Source organism: Notolepis coatsorum (genome assembly GCF_963971535.1).
Source record: "Notolepis coatsorum genome assembly, chromosome: 3".
Classification (NCBI taxonomy): Eukaryota; Metazoa; Chordata; class Actinopteri; order Aulopiformes; family Paralepididae; genus Notolepis; species Notolepis coatsorum.
In genome coordinates, this window is record NC_140167.1 from 193,646,989 (window position 1) to 193,668,125 (window position 21,137).

Genomic DNA, 21,137 nt, shown 5'->3' on the forward strand with positions numbered 1-21,137 from the left:
TTTTAGGATTTATGGTTATCAAATAATACTACACTCTCACTTACACATATAGGGGATATACACATACATAGGGGACACACACATACATAGCGGAGACGCACATGCATATACATACCTGAGATACACACTCACACAGGTGGCAGAGACACACATGGATACGAGACACACACAAAAGGTAGGATTACAGTCACATACGGAGATGCACACACACACACGTATGAGACATACACACATACTTACGTGATACACGCACCCACATACACATATCTGAGACACACATTCATACATGCTCTCACGCACACATACATATATCTGAGACGCATCCTCTCACATGCAATATGGAGAAAGATGGCATCCCGATAGAAGATGCAGCACATACCTCGCAGGTAGATCGGTCTAACGTATGTGCATCAGGGATATATATGCACAATGTATAGTAATGTTTTTTTTTTGTAAGTGCTGTTTTGATTTCCATGTCAGTTGTTAATGTGTTTGTATGAGTCTTTTACATGTTTTGTATGTTGTTACAAAAAAGAAAAAGACGAATCTTGGATGTTGCATATTATGCTGTGGAAAGATGTATTTTGAATATTGGAAAGGTTTGTGCAAAAATATCAATTAAAAAAAATATATATATATATATTATAGCCATATTAAGTATATATATTATACTTACATTTTGTATTGGAGGGGTAAGGCTCTCCTGGAGAGGGCCCCTCCTATAACGACGTAGATATCCCCAATGGGGATTCTACAATGTCCCTATTATTGTCCAACATTTTATTTGAATTTTTATGTTAGTACATTTCCAGAGCTCCCGGTCCGGTCTCCGAATGTGATTCCCCATGTTCCCTGTCATCTTATTTGTGTGTCATGTGTGCTAGTGTCTACAGTTTAGTCTAGTACGTGTTATTTGTATTATATGTCCCAAATCAAGTCCCAATTTCCCCATCTAATGTGTTTACCCTGTCTGTATTCCCAGTGTTCTGTGTGTTGTCTGCAGTGTGTCTCGAATCATAGCCTCCATTCACTATCACATTATATGCATATCGCTGCCGGCGGGACAAAACCTCATAACTCCATTTAATTTTTTTTTTTTTATTATAAATCAACTCCGTAGATCATCCTCCATATGTGTGTGTGGGTTTTACAAAGTTTAAACAATGGGAAAGCATTAAACCAATCATCTGTCTAAACCTCGTAACTCTATTCGCCCTCAAATCTGTGTTCGTTTTTTTCATCTGCTGTGGCCGCCGTGTTCGCATCTTGGCCAGCCCAGGCGACCTCCGCGACTGCATCTCGTGTGCGGATGGTCCGGCCGACCTCTGTGCCCGAGTCCTGGTTGGTCCGGTTGTATCCAGCGCCCCCCCGGTCCCTCCCCTGGGGGCCGTCCGTTTCACCTCTCCCGAACCAGCTTGTATCACTTGCTGCGTCATATTCATCGTGTCAACTTCCATGTTAGCTTGCAGCTCCTTCTCCAGCCAGGCCTCGCTGCGGTCCAACGCCAAGTTAGCTTGTATCCCTTGCTGCGTCGTATTCATCGCGTTAACTTCCATGTTAGCTTGCAGCTCCTTCTCCAGCCAGGCCTCACTGCGGTCCAACGCCACGTTAGCTTGTATCCCTTGCTGCGTCGTATTCACCGTGTTAACTTCCATGTTAGCTTGCAGCTCCTTCTCCAGCCAGGCCTCGCTGCGGTCCAACGCCACATTAGCTTGTATCACTTGCTGCGTTAGCGTTAGCTTGTATCCCTTGCTGCGTCGTATTCATCGTGTTAACTTCCATGTTAGCTTGCAGCTCCTTCTCCAGCCAGGCCTGTGTGCTAGCTTGGATAGCCCGTGTGTTAGCTTGGAAAGCTTGGTTAGCTAACTCGATAGCCCGTGTGCTAGCCCGCATGTCCTGGGCGATCTGCATTCCAACTTGGATGTCGGCCTGTATGTTAGCTGCCCACTGCGTCATGCTAGTCTGAATTATCTCCAGCGCCACCATTTGTACTTATTCTGGGGTCGCTTTTTTCTCGCCTTTTCTCGTGTTCATCCCTCCTCCTCTCTTATATCCTTGAATTGTCTCTTTCTATTTCGCTTTGAATTGTTTTACTTCCTATTGTTAATATTCACAGACCGGGAGCTCTTTCATGTGGCTGCTCACCAGAACGTCGCAAACCGGAAGTATTCTTAATAATAATAGCCCGAGGCTGGGCTTAACAAGTCAAAGTATTCTTAACCCTTTACTGGCCAAGTAACCATTTTTGGCCACTTCCCCATACAATATATTTAGCCAGGTGGGAGAGGGGGGGATCTTTAATCTATGAAAAACACTTCTTCCAGCCAATCAGCACAGGTCAGGCTATGACACAAATAGTGTCACCATCCCATCTGACCAATCAGGATAGACCCTGGGGATCTGCAACTTCCTTCTTTTCACCACAGCAAAAAAATGCAAATTTTTGCACCTGCTTCTACTCTTCAAAATCCATTATTTCCTCAACAAGTCATGGTGAATTGATAACATTTACTCATTTTTGCAGTTGAACAATCATTGTAAAGGATGGGATAGGTGTTTTTTGTGTAACGTCTGGGCTTCTCTCCCCATTCAGGATTGGAGGCCCTGCCGCCATCTTGGAATTCTCACTCTGTCTCTGTATTATCTGATTGTTGTCACGTGCTGTCTCAGTAATTACCCTGATTGTTGTCACCTGCCTGTAATTATGTCACTGGTGCTGATTGGGTCTGCTGGCTGTACTGAGGCCTTTATAGTAATACTTTGCCCCTCTCTCCCTGTCGGTTCTTCAGCAGTGTTACTGGGAACAGCCGTCCACGGGCAGAAGTCGGATATCTCGCCTGTTATCATGATTTAAGTTATCCTTGCTTTACTGTAGGTCGAGAAGTCGGATTTCTCACCGCCCTATTCTCTTTTGTTGTTTAAGTTCTCTTCTAAGTATCCTTCCTTGTACTACTTCCTGCTTTACCTGGTAAAGTATTGTTTTCGCTCAAAGTGTTTCTGATAATAAAAAGAACACGTATTCGAGAAGAGCAGCACCCTCTCCGTCTCCATTCTTCCATGCCATACTTGAACTCAACATTCTTACCTGGATTCCTAACAATTATGACTTACATTAGAAGAGTTGGAGGCGGCGAGTGGCACTGAACCTCCTCAGGATGCGTCCTTCCACTCTTGTCTTGAAAAACTCTTTTGCAACTTCAAACCATCCAGTCTCCGATTGCTGCTATACTGCTACTGCTAGCATAGAGATTCCGGCAGCAGAAACAAAAAGCTGCATCAGCATTTTCACTGTACTCGAGCCAGTCTCTGTTATGGAACCAAGTAGCTACAAATGACCGTTTCCTACCGCTAAAAATGCTGGCAGGGTATGGTTGTAAAACTATTTGTTTGGGTTGCTCAATCCCAGAGATCATTTAACGTGTGGATCATGATGGCTAACCTGCCACGTTAGCTTCTGCAAGTTCTGCTGCATTAACAGATGCACCTGCACCGGGCGCTTCTTGGCAGACTTCATGGCCGAAAGCTCTTCAGAGGTGCTGGTTTCTCAAACGTTAGATGTTGGAGGACCAGGAGGAAGCATTGGAGGAAGCTGTGAAAGTGCCCCTGCCCCACCATTTTCGTATGTCCATTTTTTATGTCCGTCTCCTTGTGTGTTATTTTACCGTCCCTGACTGTGACAGACAGACCCTCTATAAATTGTACTTTTCGCGCTCACTCACACAGTCACGCTCTGACTACCCATCAACTCAACGTGACCAATTACGTGATAACAAATTCAAACACACACCAATCAGCCAGTGGCGGCTCTGCCACTAGGGGCGCACGGGCGCCGCCCCCCCTTCAGGCCCTGCCTGGTTATATGAGAGTAGAACAAGAAAAAGTATCTTTTTGTTTTTTGTTTTATAGCCCTATAAATAATATAAACATGTTTAAAATGAATAATATTTACTCATTTTAAGTATGTTTGTATTTCCAATGCACAATATAACAATATTATCTAAAATAAAAAAAAACACTCGTTTTCCTGAGCAGGAAGTGACGTTTTTTTTATTTTTTTTATTTTTTCGTATTTCTCGGCCCGGGCTAGACGCGATAGCGCTCTGAGTGCGCGTCACAGTTTGATCGCTGTATCCGTCACAGCCAATCAGTGCATAACGCGTTGTGCGTTGAAATATGACTATTATGTTGGAATCCGGGCGCGATTTGAAGCGGTCTAGCCAGTAGCGTCAAGAATTTCTGTAGCCGCATTTAGCGGAGACGCTCTCTGATTGGCCGACGCCAGTATTTTTTTCCGTAGCAGAATTTCACAGAGACGATCTCTGATTGGCCGAATCCAATTTCTAATGTTCCAATTCTAGCTTATTCCAATTCTAGCTTATTCCTAGGTTGGTGATGCAGGCAGCTGTTTGTCTTAGAGCGTGCCGTGACTGCAAATTCTTTAGACTGTTAAGCTTAGGCACTCTTTCAAAGTTGGTTAAGGTTAGAGTTTGTCTTAGAGCATGGCGATAGAACGCCAGGTAGTTTGCAGTCTGTTCGAGCGGAAATGGACAAAGGAATGAAGTACTTGTGTTGTGTGGTGCTTCTGCTAACAAGCTAACACTTGGCTAACAAGCTATATGGCGGATGCAGTCTGGACACAGTGGACAGTGGTCTGGAATACATCAACAGTGGATTATACACTTTATCAAGGCAAGCCCTGAGTCCTGCCCTGGACGTGTCAACTAAACAGTGAGTCTCTCTCTCTCTCTCTCTCTCTCTCTCTCTCTCTCTCTCTCTCTCTCTCTCTCTCGCTCTCTCTCTCTCTCTCTCTCTCTCTCTCTCTCTCTTCTTTTGGATTGAAAATACGTGGATTATGGCTTGTTCAATATCGTCTATGTTTGAATGAATGAATGAATGAGAACTTTATTAACAGATTGCAGAATGGGTACAATACAGTACGGCTCAATACACACAATTGTTAAGGGGATGCAGACCAGAGAAAGACGTTTGTCTTGTTTACATCAGGGTCCCAGATTTTCGATTCATATCGATAGTTTAATAGCTAGCCTTGGCTCGTTTAACAATATGCAAAATATGTGTACAGCCCTGTACTCATACTGAAGTTATTCTTGGTATATAATAGGTCTGATTGTGTAACGAATCGATTCCACGTCGCGCTGTGTGTGAGAGAGAGAAGGAGAGAGGGAGAGATCTGCGTGTTTGGAGACGGAGCGAGTTTTGTTTCTAACTTTTCTATTTATATATTGTGTTTCAAGTTGTGATTGTGAATTAGACTATACTTTATTTGACTGGTTGTGTGTTGTTGTAGTAACAGCCGAGCGACTCGTTCATAAGAGCCGATTCATTGCCGTGAGCGTGAGTCGAATCGCTCACGTCTTGCCATGAGTCGGTTGCGTGGTACTGTACATGTTTGCAAAATGTTTGGTATAGCGCCCCTAGTGGCGAAGCATCGACGGGCCGCCACTGCAATCAGCTATCAAACATACACTTCTTTTAAGTCTTTTTGTTTAATTTTGTTTAATAATAGGCTAAATAGCCTATTTATAAAGGAAAACATCTGAAAAAAAATTTATTTGATTTACAATGGGGCAAAGATCAGCATTTTCCCCGATGTTAATCCCGAAATCCTAAAGCAAAGATCTGAATTTAAAGAGGTGAGATCTGAGATTTATCAACCCATCGTCGTCAACACTCATCCTAACCTTCCAAGATGTGACACACAAGTTTCCTACGGCGGAGCTCGCTCAGGATTTTTTTGACAACCACATAAAGCGCACTGATGTTGAGGCGGAGGACAACGAGGATAATGCTTCTCAGAGCAATGAGAGAGAAGAGGAGACGTCTCAGGAGGGAGAATAGACACCCTCGGCCTAGCAGCAATGGTGAATTATCTATTAATCAGCGCAAGGACATTACAAGAAAGCAGGTATTAAAATGATCTATTGTTGTCTATTATAACCTACAGCTGAGTAACCTCACGCTGATATTGGCTATTAAGTAATATGGAAACCCGACATGGTCTAATGGACTCTTTATTTATTTTATTTCCCTCAAATGGTAAAAGAATTGCGTTTATTAATGTCTATGCACCCAACTGTTATGAACCAGACTGTTTTCAATCATTGAATAAAGTAGTAATGGAACTAGCTGATTTCCAGTTGATTATTGGGTCAGATATGAATTCTGTTTTGGATCATACCTGGGATAAATCTAAAGCAGTTAATCATAATGCTCGCTTGACAAAACGATTTTAAAGCACTTGCTATCTGACTTTAATCTTATTGATATTTGGCGGGTTCATAATCCAGGCAACAGGGAGTATACCTTTTTCTCTAATAGACATCTATCATTTTCCCGTATTGATTTAGTTTTAATATCAGCGTCCTTATTTTCAGACGTAATTTTTTTTTAAATCCGACCTATGAGTTTATCAGATCACCATGCCTATTTCTGTCATGCCTATTTCAATTCAGCCAGGCTAAGAAAAAGGCCACCAGATGGCGCTTTAACTGCTCTTTATTGGATAATCCAGCATTCTGTGAGCAATTTCAGTCTGAGGCTGAGCTAGCCCAATTTTTATTGATTAATAATAACTCTGTGGATGATTTCAGGATACTTTGGGACGCCACTAAAGGCTTTGTCAGAAATAATGCTATTACTTTCTCTTCAAGTCTTAATAAATCTCAGCTAAAACGAATATCTGAATTAGAAACCAGACCCGGTGCCATGGGCGGGCATTAGGGGGCCGGGCCCGCCCACTGAGTCAGCTCAGTGGTTTTTTTTTTGTTTGTTTTTTTCAATCAAAGTCAACTATCCAAATCTTTAGTCGGGGACAGCCTTAGTGGGCACTGATGTCAACAACAACACTACTGAAGCTAGTACGGCACTCTGTGAGAATTCGTTTTCTACCCTCAAGAACGTCTTTACAGAACATCGCCTTAGTATGCTTCATCGACGCAAGGCCAATTTAATTCAGTTGGCATTTGAGAAGGACTTAACAAAAAAGTTCAGGAATGAGTGGAGGGGCAGTGTTTTAAGAAGATTTCACTCTGTCCCCAAACGCTGCTTGCCGCTCTACTAATGATGGTGAGTAGCCTGTGGAGGAATTTTGTTTGCTTTTTTATGCACCTTATTTTTGTCAGTTCAGTTCAGTTTGTCAGTGAATTCAGAAGTGTTGAATAAATGGAGACTTTTCAAAGATATAGAATAGAATAGAATAGAAATGTATTATCCTGAGGGAAATTTGACACTGCAAATCACTCAACATTAAACATTTAGACAGAACAAGTCACAAATAAGAATAACAAAACAAATGGCCTAAGAATAGAATAAAATGAAATAGAATAAAAGATACAGTAAATAAATACAGTACAAATATACTGAAGTCTACAGTAGGTGTAATATTGCACAGTGCTGTTTAAAAAGTAAGAGTCCAGGAAGATGGTAACTGTCACTCTGTGCTCATTGATGCAGTGAGGCACAGTGATGCATTGTATAGTCTGATGGCTGTCGGAATGAAGGACTTCCTGTGCCGTTCAGTGCTGCATTTAGGTAGAGTGAGCCTATAACATGCTCCTCCTGTCAGCCAAGTCTGTGTATAGTGGGTGGGAGGGGTTTTCCCTGATGGCCTGGAGCTTAGCAAGGTTCCTCCTCTCCGCCACCCTCGCTAGAGTCCAGCTCCACCCCAACCACGCTACTGGCCTTCCTGACCATCTTATCCAGCCTGTTTGTGTCCCCTGCTCTCAGTCCGCTGCCCCAGCAGGTCTGTTATATATACCCGTTCAGTCTGTTTTTGTATAAGTGAATGTTCTTAACACTTTCCGTGCCACTCAGGAGATTTCTCGTGTTTTTTTATAGGTGGTTGAAAGCCACTCACGAGATTTCTCGGATTTTTTATTTTTATTTTTTTAGCGATCTGAAAAATTATTGCATCACCCGAGCCTACCCGAGTATAGCCGAGCGGCGCCGGCGATCACTGTGGAAAAAAGCGCCCCCTGTCGTCTCCCAGATGACATAAGTGATTTTGGAATGGACTCAATGAAAATGAATGGGGGAAAAAATCCGGTACTCCACATTTTCCAGTTCACTGATCCAGCCGGGGTTACCACAGTTCATTCTGGAACCTCAGATCCCCGCTGATCATGGAGTTCTACAGTATCGCGTTGGATCCATACACGTATCGATTTTTTCGAATGGTGATCAGGAATTGGAATATACCAGTTGGATACCATCTGATGTCAGGTAAGGACTCTATGTTATCAGTGTCAAGATAATCAGAGTAAGTTTGATGAAGTTATAAGCTGTTTTGTGAAATGTCTTCTTTCGGTTTCACTGTAAAAGTCCGTGAGGAAATCAACGGAGCGATTATCCGTGCGCGGCCGTGCACGTATAATATTGATCATCTAGCGTTTATTTGAAAACGATTCATAAAAAGGCCGACAAATATCAACGTTGTGGAATATTCCACTAAAAGACGATTTTCATAGAATGCTCCAGAATGAGCTGTTTTTTATATCAAAACGGGGGCTTTTCTAACTGCTCTGAAACGGAAACGACGTGATAAAAAAACAATCTGCCTTGACAGCACTGACTGGAAAATAGTCTTTGATAATGTGATGGGCAGATTAGACACATAGCCATAATTTAAAACATAGATTAGGCGATATTAACGTTAACATTGGCGCCGATGGTGGCATTCAGCCGGTAAAAAGGAAAACCAGGCGTGGCGCTCAAAGTGTTAAGATAGAGAGAAATTTGATTTTTCAATTGCCTCTCTGCTGTTTAGTTCAGCACCGTGGGCAGTGCCAAGCAAGCCACAGCGCCGTTGTCCTAGCTGAAACGTATAAAAGGGAACCTGTGTTGAAAAACAATTGTGCCCTCCCGAGAACATTTTATGCCCCCCCACTAATTTGTTTCTGCAGCCTGGTCTGTTAGAAACCATGCTGTGTCTACCTTGGACCTATCTCAACAGAGGCATTACTCTCAGCAGACTGTTGCTATACATTAGCCAATGTTAAGAGTGAACTAAACGATCTTATCAGGAAAAGAGCCGAATCCTCCATCCATAAAGTTAGAGTTCAGTAAATTAATACTTTCATGGTAGTCGACCGAGTCAAATACTGGCCAACAAACTATGCAGTAGTGATCTTTTAGGAAATATTACTACTGTTACATCAGAAAATGGTGAGCTGCTTACAGATCCAAAATTAATCAATACAAGATTTGCTCAATTTTACAATGATTTATATACTACAGAAGGCGAGCGCTCCTCTGAAGAGATTGAATCTTTTTTTAAGTGGCCTTAACCTCTCTGTTTTGTCACAAGTTGAATCAAGTTTAATGGGTGCTCCTATATCATTACAAGAACTCAAAACATCTCTGGAAACTACGAATAAAGGCATGTCTCCAGGGTGGGATGGCATTCCCCCTGAATTTTATTTGAGGTTCTGGGACGTTTTAGGCACACTACTACTTGAAATGATTAATACATCCATATCTAAAGGCTCCTTAGGAAGAGACGTGAATATGTCCCTAATCTCTTTTATTAAAAAAGGGTAAAGATCCAAACCAGTGTTCTAATTGGTGCCCTATTTCTTTAATTAATACAGATGCCAAACTATTTTCTAAAGTATTATCTTGCCGTCTTGAAAAGTTTTTACCTAAACTGATTCACCCAGATCAAAGTGGTTTTGTTAAAAGAATACTTTCGTCTGATAATTTGCGATGTCTCCTTCACATTGTCAACTCTGCCGCTCATGCTAAAGTGTCGTCAGCTGTTCTCTCTGTTGACGCAGAAAAGGCCTTTGACCATCTGGAGTGGACCTATCTTTGAGTTTGGGCTGTATGAAACATATGGGACTAGGTAAAAATTTCATAAATATGGTAAAAATAATATTTTTTAATCCATCAGCCAGTGTTATAACCGGAAATATTAGTTCTCCTCCTTTCAAAATCACTCGTGGAAGTAGGCAAGGGGATCCGATTTCTGCAAGCTTGTATATTTTATCCCTTGAACCTTTAGCCCAAGCTATACGGCAATCAGAAAACATTAAGCCAATCTCTGTAAATTCTACTGATCATCATATTTCGCTCTATGCGGACGACATCTTGTTATATGGAGAATGTATCTCATTCCCTCTCAAGCCTCCTGCACATTTTTGAAAAATTCAGTTCAATTTCAAGTTATAAAATAAACTGGACCAAATCAGCACTAATGTACCTAAGAACCACTCCTAACTCTGTGCTTGACCATGAGATCCCGGTTGTAACCCAATTTAAATATCTTGGTATTGATATATTTCCTTCAATTGAATTTTTTTTCCTGTAAACTACAATAGAACCATTAGGTCAATCATAGACGATCTCAATCGATGGTGTAATATACCTGTCTCCCTTTCCGGAAGAGTCTCTATTATCAAAATGAACATATTACCTCGAGTAAACTTCTGTAGTTCCATGATTCCTATTGCCCCACCTGTTGCTCATTGGGAAAATTTACATAGAGCAGTCTCAAAATGTATATGGCGAGGCAAGCGAGCTCGGGTTAAACTTACTACCTTAAAAATGAGCAGCAATCTGGCGGTTTAGCTGTACCAAATTTTAAGTTATATTTTCAAGCGTTATCATTTCGTCCTCTGTTGAGTTGGTTTAATTTAAATTCTGAGACTTAATATTGAAAAACATATTGTGGCACCGATTCGTTTACAAGACATTGTCTTCACAGATATTTCACTAAAGCAGTGTAGATTGCATTATGGTCCGATAATAGCGCATGCCATATCTTTATGGCGCAAATATGAAAAGTTACTTAAATGGGATACTAAGTGGCATGAACAGACTCCCTTATTCCATAACCATTTATTGCTTAGCGGAGGCCGCTGTTTTGTAGCTCAATCATGGTCCAATTGTGGCATTCATGTACTTGCCGATCAGTGGCGGCCGGCCGATAGGGGGCGCTGGGGCGCCTCCCCCCCTGGTTGAGAGAAAAGGAGAAGAAGAACTTGTTTTTTAATTTTTGATATTTTGAAGGCTTGAAGCCCTAAAAATAAACTAAACATGTTTAAAATTAATAATAATTACTATTAAAATGCACAATAATGTTAATATAGCAAGTATAAATCATTGTTTTGTGTATGCTATTCTCCCCCCTCGTTTGTGATTGACGTCACTCATAGAAATCTACCTACCTCCAAACTTGGGCGCTTGGCTTAACGCACACTGACTCGGCGTCACGGCGCGCAAGCGGCCAATGTAAATTAATCAAGCAAATACATTTAGCAAGGGTCATAAATATGATCTGTGGGGGCGCGGCTTTCTAGCGCTCAAACAAAGCAAGCAGTCACGCACTCTGTGCGCCACTCTGTGTTGTCACTCGTCACCACCAGTCGTCAAACAGAAAATACTTGCCGTTTCGAGGATTTCGATTTCTAGCTAGCTACCATGGATAATTCTGTTAAATCCATCAAAGCAACACCATTTGAAAGACGGACACTGCAAGAAAAACTCAGATTGAAAGAGCTTGGACCTCATCAGCCTGAGATCAGCATTCAGCAACCAGCAACAGACAGACGAAGGCAATATATTCGGTAGTTTTCCAGAAGCTGGTTTGGTAAGAAGACGTGGCTAATGCTTTATTTTGCTTTCCCTGCCTTCTTTTTCAAATGAGAGGGTCAGACCCAGCGTGGATTCAGACTGGAATGACCAATCAGATCAAACAAAAAAGCATGAACAAACCAGGGTTTTTTCTTTTTAATAATACATCCACAGAGCTTTTAGAAAGGTGCAGAATAAATATATGGTATATATAGAAGCATTATTGTACATGATATCATACAGAGTTATATGGGTTACATCAGTGGCGGCTGGTCAATAGAGGGCGCTAGAGCGCCGCCCCCCCCCCCCCCCCCCCTGGTAAAAGAGAGCAGGAGAAGAAGAAAAGTTTTATTTTAATTTTAATTTTAGCCCCCTAGAAATAAAATAAACATGTTTAAAATGAATAATATTTACTCATTTTAAGTATGTTTGTGTTTCCAATGCACAATATAACGTTAATATATCAAATATAAATAATTGTTTTGTGAATCACAGGAAGTCACTGTTTGATAGAGAATAACTACCTCTTAGGCTGGGCGAGTCATATAGCGCACACAGTGGGCGTGCACTGGTTTCATCGCTGTACATCGCAGCCAATTAAATAGGTCTTGCAAATACATTTCGCCTATCAGTGCGTAACTCACTGTGCGTTGAAATATGATGTAATATGATGGAAGCCGGGCGCGTTTTCTAGTGATCTGCTTTGGATCTAACCAAGCAGCCGGGTCCTTCCGGTCCAGATATTTTGTAGCCCTTACGTGACTGCGATCTGCAGCTAACAACGGTTTATTTTTGAGTGGATTTAAAAGAAGTGGATTATGGCAACAACAACAACAAGCCTGGTTGTCTGTAAACGTTACTGGAGTTTCTTTTTGAGTGGATTTAAAAGAAGTGGATTATGGCTTGTTCTGCTGTTCAACAACAACAACAAGGACTGGACAGCTGAATATCTCGCCCCATTCAACACTTGTGATGGTAAGTCTTTGTTTAATAGCTAGCCTTGGCTCGTTTAACAATATGCAAAATATGCTGTACAGCCCTACATACTACTAGGTCTGATCTTTTGCAGTTCCTTGTGTAACGAGATTCCACGTTGCGCTGTGTGTGAGTGAGTGAGTGAGAGAGAGAGAGAGAGAGAGAGAGAGAGAGAGAGAGAGAGAGAGAGAGAGAGAGAGAGAGAGAGAGAGAGATCGGGATGTGCGAGTTGCTGGCTGCTGCATGGACTGTGATCATATTGATTGATGGCAATGGTTGTACTGTAACTGTACCTACTTAAATATTCGTACGCTTGTGGGTTTCACCGACGCTCTGACGCACACAGTAGGCTACTCAGTGTGTGGTTTTGTGATGCGTGCGCAGTGCGCACGTGCGTGTTTGTGTGCTGTGTGACATTATAGTGATACCTTGTTACATGTTAATTTTTGGTATTGACCCCCCCGGAGAAAGATTCACGAAGGATTATATGCAGGTGTATCAGTAGGTATATAGAAGGATTATATGCAGGTGTATCAGTAGGTATATAGAAGGATTATATGCAGGTGTATCAGTAGGTATATAGAAGTATTATATGCAGGTGTATCAGTAGGTATATAGACGTATTACATACAGGTGTATCAGTAGGTATATAGAATGATTATATACAGGTGTATCAGTAGGTATATAGAAGGATTATATACAGGTGTATCAGTAGGTATATAGAAGGATTATAATGCAGGTGTATCAGTAGGTATATAGAAGTATTAGATACAGGTGTATCAGTAGGTATATAGGATTATATACAGGTGTATCAGTAGGTATATAGGATTATATACAGGTGTATCAGTAGGTATATAGAAGGATTATATGCAGGTGTATCAGTAGGTATATAGGATTATATACAGGTGTATCAGTAGGTATATAGAAGTATTACATACAGGTGTATCAGTAGGTATATAGGATTATATACAGGTGTATCAGTAGGTATATAGAAGTATTACATACAGGTGTATCAGTAGCAGTGCATGTGAGCGGATCGGAGCGCGAGCGGCGCGGGGCGCGGAGCGGCCGGTTTTGACGTGAGCGAGGAGTGGGTTTTAAAATGAGTCGGCGCGACGTCCGGAGCGAGAGTTCTCCTCCGCTCCAATCCACTCCAGGCCGCTCACAGTGGTTTAACACTGATGTAATATATACATGCAGTACAATGCCAAAGCAACAGATGGCGATGTACAAACATGAAGGCCATTTTCAACCAATGAGAAGGGTGAACCTGTGATAGGCTGTTCGTTCAGGCTTTGTCACTGTAGAGACGCCCACACTCACTCTAGTTAGAAAAAGTATATCGACGCCATTGTTGTTGACGTTAGCTTACATGCTAACGTTAATGGCAGCGACCATAGCATTGTGGCTCGGCTAGCCTATCATCGCTTAATAGAGATAGTGAATGGATAAACAACGTTATTTAACATTGCAGAATGGCTACAATTACAATGCGGCTCAATACAAACAATTGTTAAGGGGCCCAGGGGGTGTAGACTGTTGTAGTTTGAGCTCATTTACACCATGCTCCAAAAAAAGAAGAAAAAAAACTGCCGAGCGATCTGGCGCGGGGAGCGGGGAGCGCTCGATTCAAGGTGAGCGGGGAGCGAGCGGAGAGCGACTTGGGGGCGGGGTCAACATGAGTGATTAGCGGAGCGGACCAAGCTTTAAAGAGCGAAGAGCGGATTTCTCGGCCGCGCCGATCCGCTCACGTGGTCTGATCAGTAGGTATATAGGATTATATACAGGTGTATCAGTAGGTATATAGAAGGATTATATGCAGGTGTATCAGTAGGTATATAGAAGTATTACATACAGGTGTATCAGTAGGTATATAGAAGGATTATATACAGGTGTATCAGTAGGTATATAGAAGGATTACATGCAGGTGTATCAGTAGGTATATAGAAGGATTACAAGCAGGTTTTTGAACAGCATCCATCTTGTGTCTCTGCAGATCCGCTCCTCCATCACCACCTTGCTGCTCAGTAACCGGGAGTTCAGCTGGACGCGCCACATGCTCATCGCCGCCGCCATCTTGGCTTTCAACAACATGCTGGTCATCTTCGTCCCTCAGTTATGACACATCAGATGGGTTTCTTAAATGTGGACTAAGCTTTTAACAAGCATCCGCTGAATGGTGTAGGCCAGGGAGTTCAAACTTAAAACATTTGCATGAGATGAGATTGATCATTCAAGAGACTATTTTGCCTTTTTGGTCCAAGAAGGATCATTGATCTTAATCTATATCTAATTAATCTCTATAATTTTACTGCCAGCCACTCATTTCTAGGTATAGAAGATCATGATCACAACGCCTATGACTACAGCTGAAGCAGAGAGGTGCTTCTCAACACTCCAATCCAATCCAATCCACTTTATTTATAAAGCACATTTAAAACAACAAAGTTGACCAAAGTGCTGTACATAACATAAGATAAGATAAAACATAAAACATAAAACATTGAATAGAAGCACAAAATAAAAGCAGTACAATGTGTCACATAAAAAAGGCCAGTCTCTCAGAAACGGTTTAAGAAACAAAAGCCAGAGCAAATAAATGTGTTTTGAGGCGTGATTTAAACACCTGCAGAGTGGGGGCCTGCCTAACATGCAGTGGCAGCTCATTCCAGAGCTTTGGGGCTGTCACTGCAAAAGCACGGTCCCCCCTAAGCTTCAGCCTGGAGTCTCGAAAAGGGCCAAGAGGAGCTGGTCAGAGGACCTGAGGGACCTTGGGGGGACATAGGGTTCCAGTAGGTCCGAGAGGTAACCCAGTGCCAAGCCGTTCAAGCATTTAAAAGCAAACAGTAAAACCTTAAAATCAATCCTAAAACGCACAGGAAGCCAGTGGAGGGCAGCCAGCACAGGGGAAATGTGCTCCCGCTTTCGTGTTCCCGTCAGCAGACGGGCAGCAGCATTCTGTACCAACTGCAAACGAGAGAGGGAGGCCTGACTGACACCAACGTACAGGGCATTGCCGTAATCAAGGCGAGAGGTTATAAAAGCATGGATAACCGTTTCAAAAACGGAACGGGATAAAAAGGTTTGACCTGAGTTTTTTATTTTTATTTGATGGCACTGGCTATTTCTAATGTAAGATTTTTGTAAGACAATAAGACAAGACCTAATGTTCTATTAGGTATCACTGCTCAGCTTCTTCCCCCAGACCATCAGAACATTGAACACTGATCTCTCCACAGGTCACTTTAAACACATAAGAAAAGGTCACTTTAAGGGAAAGCGAAAAAGGTCACTTTAAGAAAAAAATATAACTTGTTGTGGTTCTTGTGTAGTTAGCATAGGTACATAGAGTAAACTGTTGTAGTGTACATAGGACCCAGTACCTTTCCATTTGTAAGCTTAACATTGTATTGCATTTTATCTCAGGACTTGTATCAGGTCTATCAGGTCTATTTTATTATCTTCTATTTTGTTCTAATTACTTTTGCACAATCAAATGTAAGACCATATTTAGGTATTCTTTTTGATGGCACACTGGATAGTCTTTCTAATATAAGACCATATTTTTGTCTTACGTTTATTTTCTACTAGGTATTACTGTGTTCATAATTGCTAATTGAAGCACCATATAATAAATGTTCTTTTTGCACTGATATGATACAAATAAATTGTGCATGGGGGGGAGTGCCCCCCCGTCCTGCGCCTGCCCCATCCCAATATTAAAAAAAGATTTAAACTGGGGTGGCACCTTGCCAGTGGTGCCAAGGGGAGCGGCATACTGGCTCATGTTAGGCAGGCCATGCATTATGCAGCAGCTTAGGCCACTGCGGTGGATCTTCATGTCCTCTGCTACAGTCCACCTGTCGCTGCTCTGGTCGTAGCGCTCCACGTTGGAGAGGGCTTTGAAGCGATTTAAGCCTCCAGCCACGAAGAGCAGGTCGTCCAACACCCCGATGCAAAAGTCGCTGCGGGGGGTGAGCATGTCGGGCAGGGCGCGCCAGGAGTCAGTCAAGGGGCTGTAGGCCTCCGCGCTACGCAGGTTGTTTCCATGGTCACACCCTCCCACCTGAGGAGAGGAATGTTTTAGTGTGTGTCTCAGGTAGACAGGCAGGCAGACACGTTATTAATCCACTTAGGGAAATGAGGGCATCACAGCAGCATTGCAAGTCAAATGATACATATCTATAAAAAGATCTAGTATAAAGCGTTTGTCTCCGTGTGCACCTACCACATAGACTTGTCCTCCATACGCAGCGACTCCCACTCCGCTACGCCTGCTGCTCATGGGGGCGATCAGAGTCCACTGGTTGGTGTCTGGGCTGTAGCACTCAGCTGTGAACAGCCACTCCACCCTCGGAAACGTGTTGAAGCCACCACAGATGTAAACCTGTAATAAGAAAGAATATTCTAATTTAGTTTATATATTCCATTTTATTTCATTCTACTTTAATTGTCTGTTAATGTTGATGCACCAAAGGACCCAGACAAATTCCTTGTATGTGCAAGCTTACTTGGCAATAAAGACATTTATGATTTCTGATTCTGAATGATACCAATCACTTAGTTTTTAATGTGAACGTTCCTTGGGTTCATCTACCACACGTGTGTTCCTCAGTTCCACCCACCTTGCCGTGGAGCGCTGCGGCGCCGGCGTCGCTCCTGTGCTGCAGCATGGGTGAAATCAGTGTCCACTGGTTGGTTTCAGGCTTGTAGCGTTTGGCGGTGTTCAGTTCCGCGTGTCCGTCGGACCCTCCCATGGCGTAGATACAGCCGTCCAATGCGACCACGCTGACGTAACAGCGGCGTGAGTGCATGGGAGCCGCCTGCAGCCAGCTGCGAGTGACGGGGTTGAACCTGCACACACTGCTGAGATTCTTGCCGGCCCAGCCGCCGACGCAGTAGACCAGACCGTGGAGATAAGCGCTGCCATGGTGGATGACCCGGGGATTCTCCACCTCAACGCTCACGTCCATCCATCCACTGGCTTGGATATCATAAGCCTCCATGCCATTGGTCATGCTGCCGCGACTATAGCCTCCGATGACCAATAGGACTTCCTGGGGCAGGCGTGGGCGGGTCAGGGGGTTTGGGAGCCTGTTGGAGCCAGGGGGGTTCAGGACGCTGAGGATGAGGGCCCTGCAGTCGTAGCTGTCCCTCACCACAGGGTTATTCAGGACGTTGTTCCCGAAGTAGTCAGGCCTCATCAAGCCCATGCGAACCTGGGAAGAGACAAGCAGACAGTGGGTACAACTTAGACAGCGGTTGTAGACGGTTTCACTGGAATTCTGTTGCTAGGGAACAGTTTGGACTCAAATGTTTGAGAACCACTGTACTAGGGAACCTAGTGTTGTTTTAATGCAATGCACAGTAATACAATTAGTTACCTTGGGCAGCAGCAAATGGATGTCTGTTTTACGCTCCTCACGGGAGTGGTCGATCCAACGGAGGACGGCTTCGAACACCGTCTCCTCGTTCTTCACGTTCAGGTCATCCCTCTCGATGATGTCCACCAGTTGCTGCAGGGACAGCTCCACAAACTCCTGTGAGACGGGCAGCATCTCCCCAAAGTGGCACACGATGAAGAGATGGGCCTTGCGCCTCAGGTCAGGGCAGTAGTAGATGTCCGCAAACCTCCAGATGCTGACACAGTTTTCCAGAGACAGCTGGCCCTCTAGGAAGTCAGAGCACGCTCCTACTATGCCAGTGACGAGAAGCTGGTCTGCAGCCACCAGAAGCTCTTCCACGTTCTCTGCTGTCACCGGCACAAAGTGTGTGTAGGCGTACTCTATGATGAGCTGCATCATAGCTGCGGACACCCCAGGGATAGTGTAGACTAGTTTCTCTGAGTTGCTCCAGCGAGTGAAGAGGGTTCTGTGGGATGCAGAGTATAGAGATATCTGATGAGTAAACAGTAAGCAACATTCTGTCCTGTGTGCTAATATATATTCACTGTAGAAGTATAGGGTCTTAGCACAGTAGAAGTATAGTATATTTTTACAGTAGACGTACAGTATAGTATCTTTTTACAGTAGATGTACAGTATAGTATCTTTTTACAGTAGACCTACAGTATAGTATCTTTTTACAGTAGATGTACAGTATAGTATATTTTTACAGTAGAAGTACAGTATAGTATATTTTTACAGTAGACGTACAGTATAGTATCTTTTTACAGTAGACACACAGTATAGAATATTTTACAGTAGATGTACAGTATAGTATATTTTTACAGTAGACGTACAGTATAGTATCTTTTGTTTAACCTTTTTTGTATCTACTTTCTCCACAATTTTTTATATTTTTCTCCCATCCCAATTTCATATTATCCAATTCTTCCCTCCCCTGTCTCGAACGTTGCTAGACCATGCCTCCCACTGGTCGGCTGCAATGTGGACGAAGCTTTGCATCACGTGTCCCGTCTGGTACACAAGGAGGCAGCCGTCGAATCTTTTCACCTGCACAGCGCGATCTCTCAGTGGTGAGGAGTAACGCGTGGGAGGCTCACGCTGCCCCCGATACTTCCTGATTCTGCTGTACAGGCGCACCAACCGACCTGTAGGAGTCGCTGTCCACAACGTCCGATCCCCACCCTCCGGCTTTCCCACCCCGTAATACTGCCAATTGTATTAGTATGAATGACCAGCCAAGCCGGAAGCAACGCCGAGAGCTGGCTCGAACCCAGCATCTCCTGCGTTAGTGGCGAGCGCCAGTATAGTATCTTTTTACTGTAGACGTACAGTATAGTATCTTTTTACTAACCAAGTTAACCTGAACCAAGCTAAACTTACCTGAAATAGGCGCTGCAGCCACACAGGATTGGCTTGTGGGCGTTAAACTCAGTGCTGTTGACTTTAATAACCACATCACAGAACCTTCCCTCCAGACGCAGTACATTAAGGATTGTACAGGACATGGCGCCTGTTTCCTTTGACATGTGGTGATTTTTAAATTGTATCTACAGTATATATTCAAGCTTACAGACAAGTAGCCGGAAACAACAAGTGATATCTTCACTTGTCTTCTGAGATCTGAGATCTTCTGAGAGAATTGTTGAATATACACAAATGTTCTAGAAGAATCTAGAATGTTTGATTATGACATCATACTCTGACATCACAACGGACCATGTTTGAGTTCTATTTGAATAATATAAATAATATGTATAATATTAGGGCTGTCCCCGACTAAGGATTTGTATAGTCGACTTGTAGTCACCAAAATTAGCCGATAGTCGACTATGAAAAAATATATAATTTTTTTTTATCATTCCATTTGGGCTGTGGGGGTGCTTAATGTCTGAAGGAGTCGGCGGAAGGCTTCTTGTTCTCTGCGAAAGCATGCAATTGGTCCACTGATGGATACATCTTGATATTTGTCTAGTCTAGTATGTTCATTAGATGGGTGAAATCCTCTTTCAGTGCCTCTGTGCCTGTTTTCTTAGGCAGTTAAGCTCTGGTATGCATGCCATTAGCGTTAGCCACGCTTCTAGGCCTCTTTTCTTTTGGAAAAGGTACCATCATGCCAGTCCAGGTAATAATGTTAACCACAGTAGCTACAGTAGGTACCATCATGCCAGTCCAGGTAATAATGTTAACCACAGTAGCTACAGTAGGTGCCATCATGCCAGTCCAGGTAATAATGTTAACCACAGTAGCTACTGGCAGGTACCATCATCATGCCAGTCCAGGTAATAATGTTAATCACAGTAGCTACAGTAGGTACCATCATGCCAGTCTAGGTAATAATGTTAACCACAGTAGCTACAGTAGGTACTAGGGCTGTACCGAATGCTTCAAAGCTTCGATCATAATGTTGACATTCGAATTCTAAATCAACATTTGAATTTTTTATTTTTTATTAAAAAAAAATAAGATTTTAATCTTAATTTTTTTTTGTCTATTCAATCTGTTTAAACCAATGGGGGTTTTCTTCACAGTTGCAGTTAAAGATTAGGCTACACTAAGGCCCTGTCCACACAATCACGGGTATTAATGATACCGGGATTTTTTTAATTATGCAAAAAAATAAAACTGTCCACACAACTGGTTTAAACTCCGCACCGAGTGATGTCATATACATGTAGTACAATGCCAAAGCAGTAGGTGGCGATGTTGTTCAGACATGAAGGCCATTTCAACCAATCAGAAAAGGTTGAACGCTCACTACACTTCCTGCTTAAAAACAACAAAGTCACCATCTTTAACTACCTCGCGTTAGCCATTTAGCCAACGTAGCATTTATTTTTCAGCAAAGAAAGTGCAATAAAAGTGCAATAAACAAAATGGATTCTGCCTCTCATTTGTTGACGAAATAAAACCAACATCAACACAATTTACCACCAAGAGCGGATAGTTTAGTCTCACAAAAAGATCTCCGGTGTTGTTAGCTACATGCTAATGTGAATGGCATTCTCCATGTATAGTTAGCATCGAGGCTAGCTGAGGCTAGTATCGGCGATTATGTTAGCTTACATGCTAACGTAATAATGTGGTAACGTTAACGCAAGTAGAATGAATGGATGCAAATGTTATTTAACACATTGCAGAATGGATACAATACAATACGGCTCAA